Below are 21484 nucleotides of genomic sequence, written 5' to 3'. Positions count from 1 at the left end.
GTGAGAAGCAACCTCTGCCATAGCCATGAGTGCTTTGATGTGAGTGCAGTCAACTCGCAAAGGCTTACCCCTATTAGTAATAAAATGATCAACATCTGCCGTAGTCGCGAGTGCTTTGATAGTACTCATCACTCGGTACAACTCCTTTGCTTAAGGGCAGTGGGCTTCACAAGAGCAAAAGCCAACAAACGTAGACTCGAGAGCCAAGACGTAACAGCTAGCAACACTGCTTTTATAATCTCGCCATGACTTAGAGAGAATTTGATTTTCCTTGAGAATCTCACCATATTAATAATTAGGGATTGTATACAATAAGGCCATTTACCTTTGGTACAGGGAGGCCACAATTACTTACAACCATCCGATGTGAAATCTGATAGCTTGTGTGTATCATAAAGTTCGATAAAAATTCTTTTAGACTTTAAGATTGGTCAATGAAATAAATGCAGCCACCGACTTTCACATCTAATAATCAAGATTAATTGTGACCACCTTGTACCAAAGGTAAATAACATCATTACATATTTTCCCTAACAATTAAGACTTTCTAAAAGATTTGAACAACATTGATCATTGTAGCCCAAGAAAAATTCAGCAGGTAACTACAAGTGCTAGTGCCTCTCTGCACCTACACACATTTACCAAATAATCACCTCATCGTAAGTGTTGTTTGGCGACCTTAAATAGTGATACACCCTAAGGAGTAGCTTATTCCATTTTGGATTTGAGCAAGAGCTTATGAAGATGCCAACCACCTAGATAGATGCGCACATACATAAGCAAATTCATGACACAACGACTGTGTATGTCTATATCCACGTGCATGAATGCATACCTGTGCATGTGAGAGGTGAATGTTTAGATATAAACACATGGATTCAAACATACCTTATATGCACGTAGACACACATGCACGTGTGCATGTATAGGTTCTTCATTGGAAACTTTCAAAGAAACAAAGGTTTGTTTTTTAAGTAAAAAATTTATAAGGATGCAACTTTATAATGTAGAATTACGAATGCACCTCAAAAATCTATCGGAAAAGGTAGTTTTAATGTTGAAAAATTCATCTTGAAATCAAGATGTATGACCATGAAAAATAAAAAGATTTTTAAGTATCAGAAATAGTGCATTTTACAACATATTATCTACACCGTCCATTTTCAAGATTTTCATATGTTTATAGATCTACTTGATTTTAATTATTTTTGAAATTTAAAATTTTATAATTAGATATAAAAATAATTTTGAGATAATCCTAAGAACATTTTACATCAAAATTATATATACCATGATAAAATTTGAAGGTGCACCTTACCTCTATAGCTACTGCACCCTTGTTTTAATGTTTTAAAAAAATAAAAAAAAGCTTGTTTTAGGGTTTCCAGTTAGGTGGCCCTCATTAACTCACACATTCATAGCACTCCCAAAACTAGCACCCTAAAAAACTTGATACCCACTGTGCTTAATGAAACGGCAATCCAAAGAGGAAAATAAATATTAAATCCCCAACTATATTCTGCAGGATAAGGGCCGAAGAACATTGAAAACCCATAACTCCAAAGCATTAGTAAACAAGAAAAGGAAAAGGATGGCACCATTGCTGACTTGTCGCAACCAGGAGAGGCTGGCTACGGAGCTCAGTGTACCATGAAAAGTTAACCCAAAAAGCGTTATAAACATTAAATCGCCAACCAATGTGAATTCTTATAGTAAAAAAGCCAAGATATAATCAAGTATCAATGCACAAAAAATTATGTAAATAATGAAAAGAAGGGCATGGTGCCTGCTCAGGACTTGTTATAAGAAGAGGTGGTGGGAAGGGTTCCCCACCGAGAGAGAGATGAAGGTGGTTTTGATGGCCATTGTTCTCTTTGGTGCTTTAGCCTTGGTTAGTGAAGGAAGGATGATGGCAAATAGTAATCATATGCCAAAACAGCCTGAAACTTTCAACGGTGGTATTATTCCGGGAATTGGGGGTGAAGGTGTGTTTCGAGGAATTTATGGTCAACCTGGGCTAGGGTTTGGTGTGCCTGCACTTGGGTTTGGTGTGCCTGGGCTCGGGCTCGGGTCGGGAGGTTATGGGATCGGTTTTCCGCCTCCGAACTATGGATTTGTCCCCCGCCATGGCTCTAGGCCTGGACGTAGGCTTCCATGATGAAATTGTGCTTGCTTTCATGCAAATGAGGTGTGTTTGTTTTCTCAGTTGTTTTAAAGGTGTTTGTTTTCAAATGTGAGGTGTGGTTTGTGATAAGTTGGTTGAGATGGGAAGTGGATGCTTTTTATTTGAAGTAGGGTTTGTTGGGTCCTTTGTGTTTGGGAAGTTTGGTTTTGTAGTTGGTAGAATGTGTGTACTCCATGCTATAAGGTTGTATGCATCTTTTATGGCTACAATAAAGAGGTTTACCTAATATTTTTGCTCTCTCTCTCTACTAGCATGCGTGTGTGAAGCCCAGGGTTCGACCTTTCTCCAAAGCGAACCCGACCACCTCGCCTTTTCTTTAAAAAAATATTGATTCTTGTTACTTTAATTCTGATCGATAACCATAATATAAAAAATCGCAATGACTTTTTTTTTTTTTTGAGAGAGAGTATGCGTGTTTCATTAAGATAATGAAGAGAATACAACAGAAGAAAAAAAACTAGAGATCCAAAATAAAACAAAACAAGGGCAGTGAAGCTGTAGACAAAAAGAGAGCTTGCAAGTTTAGGTAGGCTATCTGTGTCGACGTTGAAGCCCCGAATAACATGAATAAAACGCACATCACGGGATTGCAAACAGAGAATGATTTCATCCATGATGGCGCTAAGTTTCCGAGGCATAAGATTCAGCCTTAAGCACCATTTGGTAGAGTCTCCCTCTAATGACCTTCAATTGCATAGAATGCAGCCTCTTGACACCTCCTATAGTTCACCCCCACCATGAGTAACCAAAACTTGAGTAGCCTTAGTATTGCTACTACAACTCCCTTCTGTTTTTTAATACCATTAATATTGCTACAATAACTCAAATATACAAAATATGGGCCCCAACAAGCTTTTGTCTTTACAATTAAACGTTTCGTTCGCGTTAAAATGTTTTTTAGACATCATTTTCACATGAAAAAATTATCTCATGAGGTCAAGTGTGGGAATATTTTCACACCAATTGGTCGTAGTGTATCTTTTCGTATCCATTGATAACTAATTGATGTTAAAATATTCCCAAACTTGACCACACGAGAGAATTTTTTCATGCGAAATTGTTTCTTAAAAAACATTTTCACATGAACCAAACGTGCCAAGGGAAAGGGTTTCCGGTGGGGAAAAAATATAAGAAGATCATCACGGGTTTTCAGGTGCCGTGAGACACTTTAGATTTATCACGGTATTTTAAGTGTTGTATAACCTTTGAGAGTAATCACCGCACTTTTGAGTATCGTGATGCATCATACCTTTACGGTAATACAACTACAGTGAATGCTATTGTGGTCATAAAAAACCTAAAAATGGGAGAAAACGTATGGACGAAGTTTAAAAAAATATAAGGTTTTTTTTTCCTAATATTCCAACAATTAAGGTATATTTCTGATAATTTTCCTATATTACGTTATATTATATTATATATTTATAGTTATTGCATTACATTATATGGGTGCGGTTTGTATAGAGCCGAGGCTCTAAACACTCAAAGTAATGCGCACCTTCAAATAATATTGAGAAATGCGGTTTCAATACTGGAAACCTTTGTGATAGCCTTAAAATATATTTTCATATTTAATTTTAAATTTTAAAGCTTAAAAAATAGTGTAGATCGAGCAGATCTATGAAAACTTGAAAATCTTGAAAATTGACAGTCCAAAAATACATTATAAGATGCACTCTTTCCAAAATTTGAAATCCATTTTTTCTCATGCCCATGCATCTTGATGTTGAGATGATCAATTTGAGGATATTTGGACATCAAAACCATTTCTTCTAGTGAAATTTTTGAGGTGGGCTCTAATTTAATTGTTTAGAGCCTTGACTCTATATAAACTTTTTTCATATTATATTATATATTATATATTTATATTTATTCTATTAATGGAACTAGGAAACCCATAAAAGAAGATATAACCATATCTTATTTAAAAAGAGAAATTAATGATACTAAAGAAGAAATCAAAATTTTAAAAGAAAGATTAAGAATTTTAGAAGAAAGTTATAATCCTATAAAACAAGAAGAAATTAACGAACACACATACTTCCTTAATAATTTACAATTTAAAGTTAAAAAATGGTTTGTGAAGATAGAATTAAAGATTAAAAATTTTACTTTATCTCAAATAGCTTTAATAGATTCATGTGCCTACTTAAATTGTATAAAAGAAGAACTTGTTCCTTCTCAATATTTTTGAAAAAAAGATTCAAAACTTTATACTGCTAATTTAAATAAATTAAAAATCAAATATAAAGTGTCAAACACCTAAGTATTTAAAGATGGATTAGATACAAGTTTCTTACTAGTGAAAGAAATTAAAACTCAAATATGAAGTGTCAAACACCCATGTATGTACATAAATCCAAGTTATGTATTTCTACAATTGTAAATGGCCAGGGAGTAAGCATACTTATTTGTCAACAATGGCCTGTTCAACTAGGCTCTTGATCAATGCTATTATCATAATCATAAGCCAAATTGTAAGGGCATGTTGAACGGACCGATCGATGTTTATTCAATCATGTGCCCCTTTTAAGTAGGGGAAATGATTTTTTTACAACAAAAGAAAAAGAAAAAAGAAAGAAGTTTTTTACAATATAGGCAGATTCAATATAAATGAAAAGGAGCGCCTATAGTGTGCTTCTGTGGGAGCATACACTTACTTGCACAAAAAGAGCAATTTGGGAGTATTTTTTATCTAAAATTTTGATATCAAAAAAAAAAAAAAGAGAAAAAAAGAAGAAGGAAAATGAACTCTACCCCATCCCCGAAATTTCTATCCCTGTTAGCCATTTAGATTCATGAAAATCCCTAGTACCCCCTTAAGACCATTAGCCCCAGTTATTTTTTTTTTGTTCTTTTTACAAATTTTATCTTTTTATTTTACAAAATGTCAAACCTATCCATTGTTCAAACTCCCTTCCCTTTCTCTTCTGCTGCCCAAAACCAATCTTACCTCCATGGACCCCCTCTACAAATTTATACATGAAAACAAAATGTATTGTTATTTAATATTATGACTTATTTTGCAATTGCTTCAATATCTTTTAAACTTGAAAAATGATTAATCAAGATCTTTATTATTATTGTTAATAAATTATTATTTATTTATTCATTTATTATAGAAATTTATCAAAATATTTATAAGAGATGAAGTATTTAACAATTAATATAAGAGAAAGCTTTCTATGTTTCTCCAATAACATAAGACTTATATACTTCCCTATATCCAACTGTCTATTCTGAATGGAGGGCTAAGATTGCTCCAATCACAATGTCACGTCTCTACAGTATTTTATTTTTAATTTTTTTCTATAAACTCTTTTGACACCAAATTTTGTACGTCGAATCCTCTATTAAATTCGCACTAGCGAAAAATAGAAAAACAATATTTTCAATAAATTAAATGATCAAAATACCCCTAAAAATTTTAAGGGGTATTTTCGTCATTATATTTTATCGAAAAATTATTTTTAATATTTTTTATAAGTGCGCCCCAATGAGAAGATGGGGCTTACCAAATTTCATATTTTTTATAAAAACAACTAAAAATAAAATACTTTGAGATGTCGGATCTAAGATCAGTTGGACGGTAGGTGAAGCATAGTGTAGGGGAAGTATGGAAACCTTTTCCTTTCATCTATAAGAAATAAAACATTTTTAGTGTTTTCATCCAAATTTCCACAGTTCGATGACCTTTTCTCAGAGCATATTTCAAATTTAAAAATATTGGGACAAAAAAGTATTTAGCTATTCGTGATTTTAAAGGGCAAAGAAGCTATACTCGATGTATTTTTTGATAAAAGATAAAAAATAAAAAAAAATTGCTACACTGGATTTTACCTTTCTTTTTTTGAAGCTAATTTACATTATCATTTACAAGAAAAAAGAGGAAAGGATAATAGATAAATTTCCTGAAATTAAGCAAATAATTCAACGAAGTCAACATATAAATTATTTCTTGAATGAAATCATATGAAAAGGAAAACTAACAAATATCACTTGGTCAATATAGAAGATCTACGCAAATTATTTAAAACTCAATAAAAGCTTTTTAGCTTGAATAAATATCATTCAAATCTACCTATATTTGATCGTTACTAGGAAGAAATGTATGAAATCTTAGAAAAACAGAAGTCAAACAAAACGAGACTCTCAAAACCAAACAAGACAAAGACCATGAAATTCTTCCATTTTAAAAGCGTCAACAGTCATCGATGAATGAATTTGCAGAGACAACACAATGTAGTAATAAAATAGTAAATATTCAAGAAAAATATAAAAAAAGAAAATCTCTTCAAAATTACAAGAAACAAGATAAAGCAATCACAAAAGAGATAAATATGAAGAAAAAACTCATGAAATCCTTTAGATAATCATGAAAAAAATCAGGACGGTAAAAATTCATGGTAATTCCATAAAGACCATACTATGCAATCTTGATACTTTCAATACATTTTTTTTAATAGAGTTTCAATGATGGAGATACAATTTTTTTAATACAGTTTCAATGATGAAGAAAACATAGAAAAAAAAAATGGAAAAGAAATAAACCCTTAGAATTTTCACTGAAAAAGAAATCAGAGAAGTATAATGGTTAAAGAATAACCTACTCACCAGTATCCGAACCAAGGGTTCTTAGATCTCTGAAGTGGAGCTTTAATGGCCGATTCTAGGCGGAAAACGCTGCGATGAATTAGGGTTTCAGTGAAGGGAGAAATTAGGTTTGTTTTAAAAGGGGCAAAAAAAAAGGAAAAAAAAAGAAAAAAAAGGAAAAACAAAGAAAAAAAAAGAAAAAAAAAGTTCAATGAAGGATAAACTAGGGTTTGTTTTAAGAAGGGGCAAAAAAAAATAAAAAATAAATAAAATAGGGTTTGCTGTGAGGTGTGAGCGATGGCGTGGCCCACCACTCGCAGTGTGCGCGAATGCAACACACGGCTAAGAATATCCAGTCTACGAAATGATATGTAATAAACCAATATGGTTGATGAGAGAATTATATCTTAAGAAAGAATTTTTTGTGTGAGCAGCATCCATTTAAGATACTATCTACATTTAATGAGGAAAAGGTTTCTATACTTTCCTGTAACATAGAAGATTTTTACTTTCTCCATCCGGCCGTCTAATTTTGATCAAGAGAGCTACTCACCGTTTGATCTTAGACTTGACGTTTCAAGTTATTGTTTTTTTATTTTTTTATACAAATTGTATGAATATAAAATTTGGTACGCGCCATCCTTTTATTGAGGCGCACCTACAAAAAATATTAAAAATAATTTTTTGATAATATATAATAACCGAAATACCCCTTAAAGTTTTAAGGGTAGTTTGGTTATTTTATTTTATTGAAAATTTTTTCTTTTTATATTTTTCATTAGTACGAGTTTAATAGAGGATTGGACGTCCAAAATTTTGTATCAAAATAGTTTATGGGAAAAAAATTAAAAATAAAATAGGGTAAAGACATGACATTGTGATTAGGGCAATCTTTGCTCTCCATTAAGAATGGAGGGTTGGATAAGGGGAAGTATATAAGTTTTATGTTGTAGGGGAAGCATAGAAAGCTTGCATTGGGTCTGATTTTCAGATTTATTGGAAAAATATCTGACTTTTTTTTGAGTAATTTTTTGAAACAAATTCGTACTGTGATTGAAAATTTTCTTGGTTCCCTTGGTTATGTGCCTTGGTAGTGTTCCAAAAAGCGAACCGCTCAGCTCCTGGACGGCCGCCTGGGTAGATCTGGGGGCCTGGGCGCATCGCCCAGACCTAGACGCCTTAAAAAATTCTGGGCACTCGCTTAGACACCCAGGAAACCGCCTCCCAAGCAACCGCCTATCACCGGCGGCTGCCCAAGGACTGCACCCTGCCCAAAGGCATAAACAATATTTTTTTTCTTTTTTTATGCTAAAGGCCGGGTGTTTTAGGTCTATTTGAAACCTAAAACATATTGGAGACCACTTTAGAGAAAGAAAGCCCAAAAAAAAACTAGTTTTTTTGGTAATTTCTTTAGGATCTACGGGTTTCTCAAAGTAATGAAAAATTAATCAAAACATCACCCATTGATATTAGATTTAATTTTTTGATGTTTTATAAATTTATTGGGTGATTTTTAGAAGATTTTGAGTCCTTAGAAGTATCTTTAAGGTGAAAGTTTGGAGATTGAGCAATCAAATTCAAAGTAGTGATTTTTTTTTATTGCTTTTATGAATTGCATTATTTTGAGATGTCTTCTTTGGGATCTAATAGAAGTGGTGATCTTGGTTGGATATATGGCTACAACCCAGATCCTAATGATAAAAATTGCATAGGATGCAAGTTTTGTGGGAAGGACACAAGATGCAAGTTTTGTGGGAAGGACACAAAAGGGGCATAAACCGCTTCACGAAACATCTTGCCAGTATTAGGGGATATTGTCCCATGTAAAAAGCCTTCTGATACTGTTAAAGAGGAAATATCCATTTTTTTGAATATGGTAAAAGTGAAAAAAGACGAGAGATTTGCCTCTATAGCAGAGATTAAGTCTGGGGCTCGAGTCAATTATCATGATGATGATAGTGATTAGGAAGAGATATGGGAGGGATGTGAAGAGGTAGAACAATCCATTATTTGGGAAAAGGGAAAGGGAGTCGTAATTGCTTTTAATTCTGGTTCTGGGAGTAAGAAGCCTCGGGTTAGAGGCCCTATGCATAGTTTTTTGCCTCGGTCTAATCCTGAGGGTACAGGAGAGAAAACAAAGAAGCAAACCACCATTGAAAATAGAATAAAGAAGGAAGAGAGAGACAGAGCAGCTTATTATCTTGCAATATGGTTATATGAGGCAGGCTTTCCTTTCAATACCACTCACTTAAGCAGCTTCTATGTTGCGGTAGAGGCAATTGGCCAATTTGGGTTCAAGATGAAACCCCCAACCCCATATGAGCTTTTAGAACCTCTTTTGAAAATGCCGGTGAGTGTAAAGAAAGAAGCTGTAGAAGTTAAGAAGGATGCATAGGCTCAGTATGGGGTTTCTATTCTGACTGATGCTTGGAGTAATAGGAAGAGCAGAAGTCAGATGAATTTGCTTGTGAATTGTCCTCTAGGGACAGTTTTTGTGAGGCCTTTTGATGCCTCTGATCATAACTATGGTGCCCATTGCATATTTCAAGTTATAAAGAAGGGAATCAAGGATGTTGGGGAGCATCTTGTTGTATAGGTTGTCACAAACGTGCTGCTCCTAACGTTGTTGCAGGTAATTTGTTGCGCATAGCTTATCCTAGATTCTTTTGGACACCATGTGCAGCACATTGTATAGACCTCATGCTTGAGGCTCTTAACAGTTTAATCGAGATATCAAGTGCAGTGAAGAAAGAAAAATCAATTACAAATTTCATTTATGGCCACCATATCACCCTCAGCATGATGCGTAGATTTACAAAGAAAAACTAGATTGTGAGGCCTGAGATCACGAGATTTGTAACTTGGTACTTATGCCTAGATAGCATACATTCGAGGATAGTGCAGTTGAGGCAGATATTTACTTCGGATGACTGAAGAGCATGCAAGTGGTCCAAGGATCAAGTTGGGAAGAAGGTGAGATATTATCCTTTTTAAAGCTTTTCAGCGGGGCGTGAAAGGCGCTCCTAAGGTATTTTTTCCTCCTGTCAAAGTCCTTCACATGGTTGATAGTGACAAACCTTCAAGTTTCTTTTTTTATGATTCTATTATTTATTTATGATTTTATTCTATATCTTTGCAGCCAATTGGTGGAGCCAACATAGGTATAGTTCTCCAAATTTACAAAATTTGGTCATTCGGATCTTAAACCTAACCACTTCCTCATCTGATTGTGAACGCAATTAGAGTACTTTTGAAGGGGTAAGGCCGTAAGGGAAATTTGTATAATTGTATTAATAGTATATGAACTATAGATTTTAATTAGTTTCATTTGAGTTTGTTAGATTCATAGAAAGAGAAGGAACATGCTTGAATCAAAGAGGCTCAATGACCTAATCTATGTCAAGTATAATCGATTCTTGAATGACATGTTTGGTAAGAGAGATAAGAGAGACACCATCAGGTAAAAAAATATGGATAGTGCTATGGAGTGGTTAGTTGATGATGATGAGGTCAAGGGACATGAAGGATTGATATGAGACATGGTCATGGATTCTTTTGGGACATCACCTGATCCTCCTAGGGCCACTAGAACTTCTGCACAAAGAATGATGGTAGAGGAAAAAGCGACAGATTCAGAAAAGACAGAGGAGGATGACCAATATGTTGAGGAGGGTGACAACTCCGATAAAAATAATGCCAATGCAGCTGACCCTAATTTTTCTTGCAATCAATGATGAATGTTGAATAATTATTAAACTTTAAACTTTGATTGAACTATGAATGATAAATTTTAAGTTTTAATTGGATATGGACTATGGACCAACTTATGGTTGTGTGTGTTAATGTGTAGTCTACTTTCAATTCTGATGTATCCTAAATGCCCAATTCTTATATTTTATACAATATATAACTGTATAATTCTTTTTGGATTCAACTATGCCGCTGAGGTTTTGGGCGCCCGCCTAGGTGCTGGCCGACATGGAGATTGGGCCGCCCAAGTTCTAGTCATTCTTTTTGGATTCAACTGTACCGCCGAGGTTTTGGGCGCCCGCCTAGGTGCTGGGCGAAATGGAGACTGGGCCGCCCAGGTTCTGGTCCCCCGCTTAGGCGTTGAGCGGCCTGGACCCCCAGCCGCCTAGTATCCGCCTAGAGCTTTTTAAAATTATGGCCTTGGACAGATTAATTTTGTACAATCTTTTGGTCAAATGCGGGTTTCAAGTTTTTGTAGACTTATTTTCAATGTGCAGCAATAGTGATCATGATATTTTGTTGTAATTCTATTTTTTGAGATGTATTATTGCTTACAGTTTTTCTGTAGGTGTCTCATTTGCTAACTTGAAATCATCATGTAATTTTGGTATTATTATTCGTGACTGTGAAATTTTATGTGAAATTGGGGTTTATTTTTGTAGGAGGGTAATACAACATGTTAATTTGGAGGGGACGTTGGAGAGGTAGATAATTTTGGCAGCCTTAATGGTATACTCTTAACTCGAATATCTTTTTTTTCTATATTTATCTTTGGCATGTTATAATATTTCCTTTTTTATATATAGAATTGCGACAGGCACAATTTGGCTGGTTTGAAGACCAGGAAATTTTTGCCATCCTCGCAAATATTAAACATTTTACCGAGTAAGAGCAACCTATGCTCACTCTCTTATTTTACTATACTATTATTTAGGTATTAAAATTTTTGGATTTTTTTCCAATTTTTTTACAATTTATTTTGATAATGAATTTTAGATGGGATTTTGTTTCTCATAAAGAAAGCGAACCTACGTAAATTTCAATGGGGAGATGGGTAAACTAAGCAGGGTGAGCGGCGGCTCCTATCAGACCGGCCCAGGCCCTGCCTAGGGGTGGCCTAGGCTGGTGGTCCGCCTAAGCAGGGCGCAGGGCCTGGGTGGTTTGCTTAAGTGGATCGCAGGGCTTGGGCGGCCGACCCTAGTTGTGGTCCGCCTAAGCTGGGCGCAGGCCTGGGTGATTTTCCTTAGCGGATTGCAGGGCCTGGGCGATTTGCCTAAGGGGATTGCAGGGCCCGGGCGGCCGACCCTAGGTGGGGGCAGGGCTTGGGCGGCCGCCTCTAGGGCACAGGGCTTGGCGGCTGCCCCTAAGCGGGGCACAGGCAGCCATGGGCGGCCGACCTAGGTGGCAGGAGGCTCAGTTTTTTCTCCTAGGCCCAGTTTTTTCTCCCAAGTTTGGGCACCTAGGCGGGAGCCTAGCGGTCCTCTTTTTTGAATACTGAATTCAATTATGATATTAAAATATTATATATATATATATATATATATAAATAAAGAAGAATAGAATTCATCATAAACACCAATAATCATAAATTATGCAAATGCGATAAGTTTTTCACCAAAATCAACACAACTACAAATGCTATAAGTTTTCATCAAAATCAACACAACTACAAATGCTATAATAAGTGTTCACCAAAATCAACACAACTACAACATACCTTAATATAAACGAATCTTGTTTTCATCGACCCAGTTTACCCCATACCCCATCTCCCCTATTGAAATTTGAGGTTGGGCGGCCGACCTAGGTGGGAGGAGGCCCAATTTTTTCTCTTAGGCCTGGGCACCTAGGCGGGCGCCTAGCGGTCCTCTTTTTTGAACACTGAATTCAATTATGTTATTAAAATATTATATATCTTTTCATATATATATATATATATAAAATAAAGAAGAATAGAATTCATCATAAACACCAATAATCACAAATTATGCAAATGCTATAACTTTTTCACCAAAATCAACACAACTACAAATGCTATAAGTTTTCACCAAAATCAACATAACTACAAATGCTATAAGTTTTCACCAAAGTCAACACAACTACAACATAGAATCGTTTTTTCATCGACCCAGTTTACCCCATACCCCATCTCCTCTATTGAAATTTGCGGAGGTTGGTTTTGTTTATGACAAACAAATGCCACCTAAAAATGAGTATGAAAGTAAATTATAAAAAAATTTGAAAAGTTTAACACTTAAATAAGAAATTCTAGAATACATACTCACGAAGCGGAACATACGTGCTCTTGATTGGTGAAATGGTTAATATTTGCGAGGATAGCAAAAATTTCCTCATCTTCAAGTCAGCTAAATTGCGATAGACCGAATTGTCTCATATTCTGCCGCAATTCTATACAAAAAAAAAATGTTATGTATACCAAAGATAAATATATATAAAAAAATATTCGACCTAAAAGTATAAGGAGAGAGAATATAGAAAGAGATATGGAGATAATTAAGGGTGAGAGATCATGATATTCTAGGGAAGTTTTCTCCTATGTCCTAATTATTGATACTTCAGGATATGATAGAAATAGTAGGATAACAAATTCTCATTTTAGAATATTGTCATCCCATATCAAGAGAGAGAATTAAGGAGGGAGATCACCCAAAGAGGAAGGTTTGTAAATTACTTCTCACCTCTTTGCCCCTCAAGGTACTCTCTTTTTCTCTATAGAAATAAGCTTGATATTGGGTACTTTACCTTTAAGATTGAAACCAAAGTAGATTGTTGATTTTTTTCGAAATAAATGGGGATTTATACAAAATGACGGCTTACAATTCAACTCAACACAGGCAGTGGTACAACCATCTCTATTCATTGTGGGTGGCAAGAATACTTTTACAAAATTCTCATTTTAGACCAAACCTTGTTGCTACACACTCTGGCGGTGAAATCAATGATCGACCATCAAGCAAAAATAGGCAAAACCTTTGTCATTTCAAAAGTATGCAAAATCTGCTTTGGTGAAGTGGTAAGTTTTTCTAGACCTTAATTTCTATCTCCATGGATATATCTCATTCATTTGGTACTATGGCTGCTTTATTTCTTATATCTCTCTCTAAGAAAAACCAACTGATTTAAATCTCTATCTCTAAGAAAAACCGATTGATGTAAATCCCTCTTTAAGAAAAACTAAATTATCACTTATTAATTTATGAGCATATTTTATGCTCTATGCTTTTTTCTTTGTGTGGGAAATTATGATGTATTAGAAGTGTTTGATTTATTTTTTGAGAGAAAATTTTAGGCTAATCACTGCTGATTACACCAACCAGTTTCCCCCTCATTTTTTGTACTTCAACATACATTTATGTACATTTGATATTGAATTTCTAGCAATGTTGTATGATAATATTCTGAACTCATAAATAGTTGCATCGACCCATATATTTGTTCACAAAATCTAAGATAGCTACACAAAATCTGCTGTATGTGAACTGTGATATATGTAAACTTCTACAGAGGCAAATTGGAGTGCAATTCGCTATGTATTCATGCTTGAATAATTGAAAAATTACATTTTAAGTTTTTTCCTCACGTAGCCTACATCTTCCTTGGTATCTATCTATACTAGATATATGTATATCTATACTATATTATTAAGCCATAGTTATACTAGATATATGTATATCTATACTACATTATTAAGCCAGAGTTAAGGCAGAGTTAAGGGACAGATACGTGTCGTGAAAATAAGAACAGAGTTAAGGGGTGGATACATGTCGTGAAAATAAGAAGGGCGTTAACTCTATACAGATTGTAGGACACATTCCTCCCTTTAGGAAAAAGAGAGAATAAAATTTGTATGAAAAGTAGAGAAAGTAGAGATTTTAAAAAGAGAGAGAGATGGGGAATGCTTTCCATATCTTATTGAGAATAATAAGATATGCGAGAATTTTTTTTATCTTACCTTTTCCTAAAAATTTGTGCGTGAAGAGTAGAGAAAAGAGAATCTCTACCCTTTCCTAATATTTTGTGTATGAATAGTAGAGATTTTAGAGAAGTAAGATTAAATAATAAAATATTATTGTCACACCCCATGAATTTACAATACTGTTATTCCTGAGATGTGACAGACAAAACATATATACATCTATTGATAGGACAAATTTACAGTGGCGGTCTTACAAAGTAAATAAAGAAAGCTAGCACAACAACAATATCTTCCAAGGTTGATCTTGACTAGCACTCAAAATGAATCCGCAGTTATCCTGAAAAAATGTTTACCATAGTTTGATGAGTTTGGCTACTCAGTAAGTGATCATCATAATCCTAAAAATAATCATGGTTGAAATATATCAATATTTTCTCAAAATGAGATCTATTAACAGAAATGCATCAACAGTTTCACTTTCAATAAATGCATAATTAAGTATGATCCGAGTAATTGAAATGCTTATAACACTCTTAACGGCAGTGCATAATTCAAAGGATTTCACAAAATACCCTACTGGCGTCCCAAGTAGGTCACCTATATACCCCATCAGCGTCCTGATGGGTCCACTTAATCCCTATCGGCGTCCCAGATAGGTCCACTTAATCCCTGCAGGTCCATTTATACCTCACCGGCGTACCGGATGAGTCCATTTAATCCCTATCGACGTCCCAGATAGGTCCACTTATACCTCACTGGCGAACCGGATGAGTCCACTTGCATACTTAAATTATTTCTAAATCTCTTTAAACATTCGAAAGCAGCAATATCATGTACTCAACATATCACTAAAATCATTAATATGAATTTCACTTAAACCATTAATAACAGTCACTCTCTATAACATTTCAAAAATAACCAATCAAATATTTTGGGCTCAAATTTAGAAAGGTAGCAGTTTGTAAAGGCATTCTAGCATAATTGCCAATTTAATATGTATAGAAAAACTCTTATAGAAATTCAAGAATACAGAATTATCACAATTTATGGGATATCAATCCACAAATAAACATTTCACAACAATACTATAATCAATTGCAAAAATGTCAATTTTTAAATAATAAGGCAATCATTTGCACATGAATTTTACAATGTCTAAATATTCAAAACAGTAGAAAGAAATATCACAATTTTACTAAAAGCAGAAATATCACATTTATTTCTAACAATAGACAAGAAAAATAAATAAATTTATTTTTCTAATTTACAGCATTCAAAATTTCTAACATAGATAAAATATCACAATTTTTATTAAAAAGATTATTTTTCAAGATAATGAGGTCACGTGCGCATAAAATTTATCGCGCCTAAAATTCATGACAATAAGCAGAAATAATTATTTCATTTTATTTTTAAAAAGAATGGATTATTTTTCGAGACAATGAGGTCACTTACACACAAAACTTATAAAATAAAGATCCTAGACGGAAATATCACTATTTATTAAAAACAGACTATTTTTCAGGAAGACGATGTCACTTACCCACAAATACTTGAGAGGGAGCTTCCGATAAAAATTCGGCTAGAGAGAAGAGTTCACTGTGTTTCGACCAGAGAGAGAGAGATCTCAAAATTTTCTAGGGTGGGAGTGTTCACCTCCCCTATTTAAATTCTTATAACGTATTATTATATTATTTTATTAGGCTCTACCTCATACCTGAGGTGTCGCGTTAAGAGTTTGTTTTTAACATATGAAAACCACGTCCACTAAAGGACGTGGCAAGCCGCAAGCAAAAGTTTAAACCAAGTAAAAACTTTAGAAAATAGTGATGGTCCCCAAGGATCATCATACTCAAACAGACCATTACCTATTTAAAAGTATCTTTTCTCTTTTTTTTTTTTTTTTTTTTTGAAATTTTAGGATTGTTACAATTATATAATGTGATTATCTACAAAAATTATGGAAATTTAGCATATAATGTTTTATGAGAATTATATAAAATATTATAAGGCCTACAAAATATTTTCAATGAATATTATTTACCTCCAAAGTAATATTTTAAAGTTTTCGTTAATACCTACAAAATGCATTTTTCCTATTTCATAATATTATACACATGAATATTTATATTCATATTCATTAAAAATTTACATGAATATTATAGTTAAAATAACATATCAAATAATATATATATATATATATATATATATATATATATATATATATATATACATATATATATATTATGTAATTAAATTCATATAATTATATTAATATGAATTTAATTATATATTAGGTATAATTACCATATTCAAATAATATAAAACAACAAAATAAATAGCAAATATCAACAGAGGATATTAAAGGTGGTAGTTAACCATATGTACACCTACTCTATATGGGTGATGGAGATAATTTATTATATTAACTTGTATTTAAAAATATATAATACCTTTAATATCACCAATCATTATTAGTATATATGAATTGTTATATATAATTATAATATATAATTATTATATTATAATAAATAAGATATTATAATAATATATAATATATATTAATTAAAATATATTAATAATACGAATTAATTAAAATATATTAATAATACTAATTAATCTAATATATTTGGAAATTCATATTAATATTATTAGTAATTATAAATATTTATAATTATTAAATTTTTTGTTACTACTCCTATCTTATTTGTTGTATGATTTACTAGATTAGTGTTCAATGCATATTTGTAGTAACTTTGTAATGACATGTAATGGGTCATAACACTAGAAACCACTCAATTCATAAGAGTTTTTAAACAAAGATACGTAGAGATTCACGTTCCCGTGCTCATCTAAGAGTGATGCAAGCGGTAGATCTTCATATGGAATATGAAGTATCTCAAAGTTCAGAAACTAATATTTCACAAGGCGTTTCTACACCAATAACACTGATCAGAGCAATGGAATATACTTCCAAATTTCATTGGTTAGTAAAAAATAAGTTATCTATGGACTCCAAATTATTGTTGTTCTGCATAAATTTTTCTCAGATATTTCTGGAGAAAGAAAACCTCTAAACTTCATTATCCTGCCAATTCTTCAATGACAATATCTCTTACAACCAATTCTTTGATGACAATATCCCTTACCACTCAAAGAGATGAGATCTTTTGCATAGAGATATAGATAATGAAATATATCCATCAACTTCTTATGATAACTCATGTAATATTTATAATGACAATGGTACGAACTCAATTTCAGCATAGGTCAACTGCTTTGTGATGTTGTGTTAGTAGATTGGCTTATGTCAATGCATTACCATCATGCGAAACCTTAGAAGATTTATGCTTGCTTAAAGGTCAAACTGAGTGATTGTATAATTTATGCATTAGTTTTTGTATTTTCTCAGGCTACTTTTAACCTATGGATGAATTTTGAAATGGTTTCATTGGCAGAATGTATTGGTTCATTCTTACATTTCTTACAATATCTACAACTTTTACAATTATTTGTTCTCTCTGTCATTTTGTTTTTGAACAGGTTCCCAATCAAGAGCCCAACATATTCTTTCCGCACCATACTCTCCCTAGTTTTTGGATCACAAGAATAAAAAAATAGTCATTTCTTTTCTCTCTAAAGAGCATGAACAAAAAAAAGTTATTTGTTTGCTCTTGAGGCAGTTGTAATAAAATAATAGAATAAAATTTTTATTGTTTCTCATTGTCTGCCATAATATTCTCTAAAACCGTTAATAAAATTACTGATTAATTATTTATTTTATATTCATCTATGCATTCACCCATAAAACTCTCAAAAATCATGGAATTGGCCTCATGCATACAAACCTTTTTTCTTTTTTTTTTCTTGCATGCTAAACTTAATTGTAATGATATTACGTAATAACAAGATATATTATTATTATAATAGAGGTTTTCTCTAATGAATGAGTTTCATGCCTAGTGGTTGAAGTTGAAGTTTGGTCTTCTTACTTACTCTCTTAAGTTTTTAACTACACAAATATTCTAAGGCCTGTAGACCTGTAAGGTCTCTATTTACTGTTCTCCTCCTAACTTCCTTCCATTTGTCCAACTATGGGTTACTCATAGGCCAGAGATGCTAAATTAGGGTAAGTTGACGTTTCATCATCAAAAGGGCAAGTTAGTTATAAAACGTAACAAAAATTTTCAACCCTTGCTTAGTATGGGTTTTGTGTATGTGTTCTAATGAATTAATTTTAGAATGAATTATCAACGTTTTATTTTTGAATTATCTACCTCATCTCACATTATCTTTTTGCCATCTATCATCAATTCTCCTGTTATCTTTTTTTTGTTTTCTTTTTGGATCTTATAATCAAATCTCCTTTTATCTTTTTTTTGTTTTCTTTTTTTATCTTATTGATATGAGGTTGTAGGTGGGTAAATACGCTTTGCTGATTTTATCATTTCCCTTCTATCTTGTTCTCTTGATGGTTTTCATTGTAGTGAGGATTTCCTGTTACTTGATTTTCTCTGTATATCAGTCAATTCACAGATAGATGGATGGTTTCTCTGGCATTTTTATTCAGATCCTATATTTTCTACCAAGTCGAGTGTTATATATTTAAATGGCGTGATTTACTTGACAGTCGATGTGTTGCTTTTCGGTTCATGTTATTTCTCTTGAAAGCTTTTGGTTTCTTTCGTTTTCACATTCGTTGTTCCTTTCCCCTTCAGATCTACTACTTCTTAAAGTGAGAGCGAGTTCACCATGGCAAGCGATAGGAGTTTTCATGAACCTCGCAAGACGAATTCAGCCACAAACCTAATATCTTGGTTGAAGACTCAATCACAAAACATAGGACCTACAATGAGATGAGATGGAGTCTTCAAATTTATCACAGAGGGTATTATAGAAAGAATCCTATTAGCCCTCCCAATAAAATCCATGGTGAGTGTGTAAAGCATGGCATCAACTTCTCTATTCTCCATATTTTAGTCGAATCCAATACCTTGGACCAAAATCACACTCTGACCCAGTTGCTATTGTAATCATAAGAACAGGTTTCCGAGGCTTCGTATCTCGGATATCTTAAGCAATAGAAAAGTGTAGTGTATAAGAGAGATCTAAATTTTCTTAATAGATTGAGCAATAGTTAAGTGTGTAACAGAGATCTATATTTCCGTAAGGAACGCAAGGTGGGTATGGTTGATGCTTGCAACGGTCTAGCATGCATTTGCTTAGTAGGTGGTGGAAATGATGGAAATGAACCTGCAGAATTCGTTGTATGTAATCCAACGACGCAAGATTACATTGCTCTCCCATTGCTTCATGCTGAGCCAAATAAATACGGATTTTTTTTTTGACCCACTTAATCAAAGATTCAAGATACTTGTGTACTCGAGCGAGCGAAGCGGATGAGTATCAGATGTTTAGCTCCTCAACTGGATACTGACTGGAAATCAGTAGAGAGACCACCTGCTCCTGCCCCGACAACATGGCGCTGGAGTTACAACTTATTGTGTATAAATGATGCATGCTATGAGCCCAACGATTCCAAATTGGAAATCTTTCATAAGGACAGAGAGGTGTGGGAAAGCATTGATTTGCCTGGTAACCCCCAGCAGTTGGTGGGTTGGGAAGAGAAAGTATGTTTGGCTGAGAAATCTAATAATATGGGAATTGAGCATAAACAAGGATCGGAAGAAAGTGATCTCACTAAGAATTAGTGAGAAGGTGGCAGAGAAGTTTTCAGGCCCTAAAATTGTTCTTTGTCGTGATTATACCCTTGTTGCATTGAACACCACCACTTGCAGGAGGTGGTATGAAACAACAGCTGAGCTCACTTTGTACAAGTTGAGTGGGAATAAGAAAGGGAAAGAAATATAACTTTGTGAGGAAACATCAGGGTCCAGGACAGCTACCCTTCCTTGGGATTTCCCCCTTCACTCCAACACTCTATGTTCCCAACTTCCTAATTACTTAGGTACACTAGAATTTTTTTCTTTTTTATACTAATATTTTGAACTGCCATTTGCGGATATGTTAATACCCTTTTATGGTTATCACATTTGTTCTTGGATTCTAGTGCATGATCACTATTCTATTCGTTGCTTGTTTTTTTGGGGTTCGGGCTTTAGATGCTACCTTGTGTATTTTATCGAACTACCTGTAAAAAAAGCTCTATTTTTGGTGGCTAGTTTTAGATCTTTTAATTTAGGAAAAAAAAGTTTATATAGAGCCAATGCTCTAAACAATCAAATTAGAGCCTATGGCTAGTTTTAGATCTTTTATTTTAGGAAAAAAAAGTTTAGATAGAGCCAATGCTCTAAACAATCAAATTAGAGCCTACCTCAAAAATTTTACTAGAAGAGGTTGTTTTCCTGCCCAAATATCCTCGAATTGATCATCTCGATATCAAGGTTGTTTTCCTGCCCAAATATCCTCAAGTTGACCATCTCGATATCAAGATCCACCATAGACATGGACTGTATGTTTTTACTGTCATTTTGAAGATTTTCATAGATCTGTTATTTTTTTAAACCCTAAATTTTTTAATTAAAGTTGAAATTACATTTGAAGGCTCTCACAAATATTTTCAGTATTGAACCCACATTTCTCAACATTATTTGAAGGTGTGCTTTACTTTGATGGTTTAGAGCCTCGGCTCTATGGAACCTCACCCTAAAATCAAAACAACTATATTAAAAGGTTGCAACTTTAAACAATCCAATTAAACATTTTGGTGTAAATTTTTTTTAGGATTATCTAAGAATCGATTTTCATATCTTTATATAAAATTTTATACTCTAAAAATGGCTAAAATCAAGTAGATCTATAAACATATGAAAATCTTAATGTGTTGCAAGGTGCACTATTTCTAGGACTCAAAATCTCTCTCGTTTTTTTCTTCATATTTATACATCATCTCGATGTTGAGATGATCAATTAGAGGGTTTTCATCATTAAAATAACATTTTCAATGGAATTTTTAGGTGCATCTTTAATTCTACATTTTTAAGGTTGTAACCTCATAT

At 33.5% G+C, this 21484-nt stretch overlaps 2 long non-coding RNA genes across 3 annotated transcripts; one reads left to right on the top strand and one right to left on the bottom strand.

Annotated features, from left to right (window-relative positions):
* Nucleotides 1-1831: 1831 nt before the first annotated feature.
* On the bottom strand, nt 1832-7161 carry LOC148783371 (uncharacterized). Of its 2 annotated transcripts, none has more exons than XR_016049711.1 (2): nt 6800-7161; nt 1832-2972 (listed from the first exon to the last, which is right to left on the bottom strand). It is a non-coding gene; the product is annotated as an uncharacterized LOC148783371 (long non-coding RNA). The 2 variants fall into 2 exon arrangements; XR_016049710.1 differs by having other exon boundaries at nt 1832-2904.
* A 5427-nt stretch (nt 7162-12588) lies between these two features.
* Nucleotides 12589-20532, top strand: LOC110007009 (uncharacterized). The gene is made up of 3 exons (XR_002280478.2): nt 12589-13243; nt 13384-13562; nt 19184-20532. It is a non-coding gene; the product is annotated as an uncharacterized LOC110007009 (long non-coding RNA).
* The last annotated feature ends 952 nt before the right edge of the window (nt 20533-21484 follow it).

The sequence above is a fragment of the Amborella trichopoda genome, chromosome 2 (genome assembly GCF_054954075.1).
Source record: "Amborella trichopoda isolate Santa Cruz 75 chromosome 2, AtrichopodaSantaCruz75HAP2 v2.0, whole genome shotgun sequence".
NCBI classification, from domain to species: Eukaryota; Viridiplantae; Streptophyta; class Magnoliopsida; order Amborellales; family Amborellaceae; genus Amborella; species Amborella trichopoda.
This window is presented reverse-complemented; position numbering and strand designations above follow the sequence as displayed.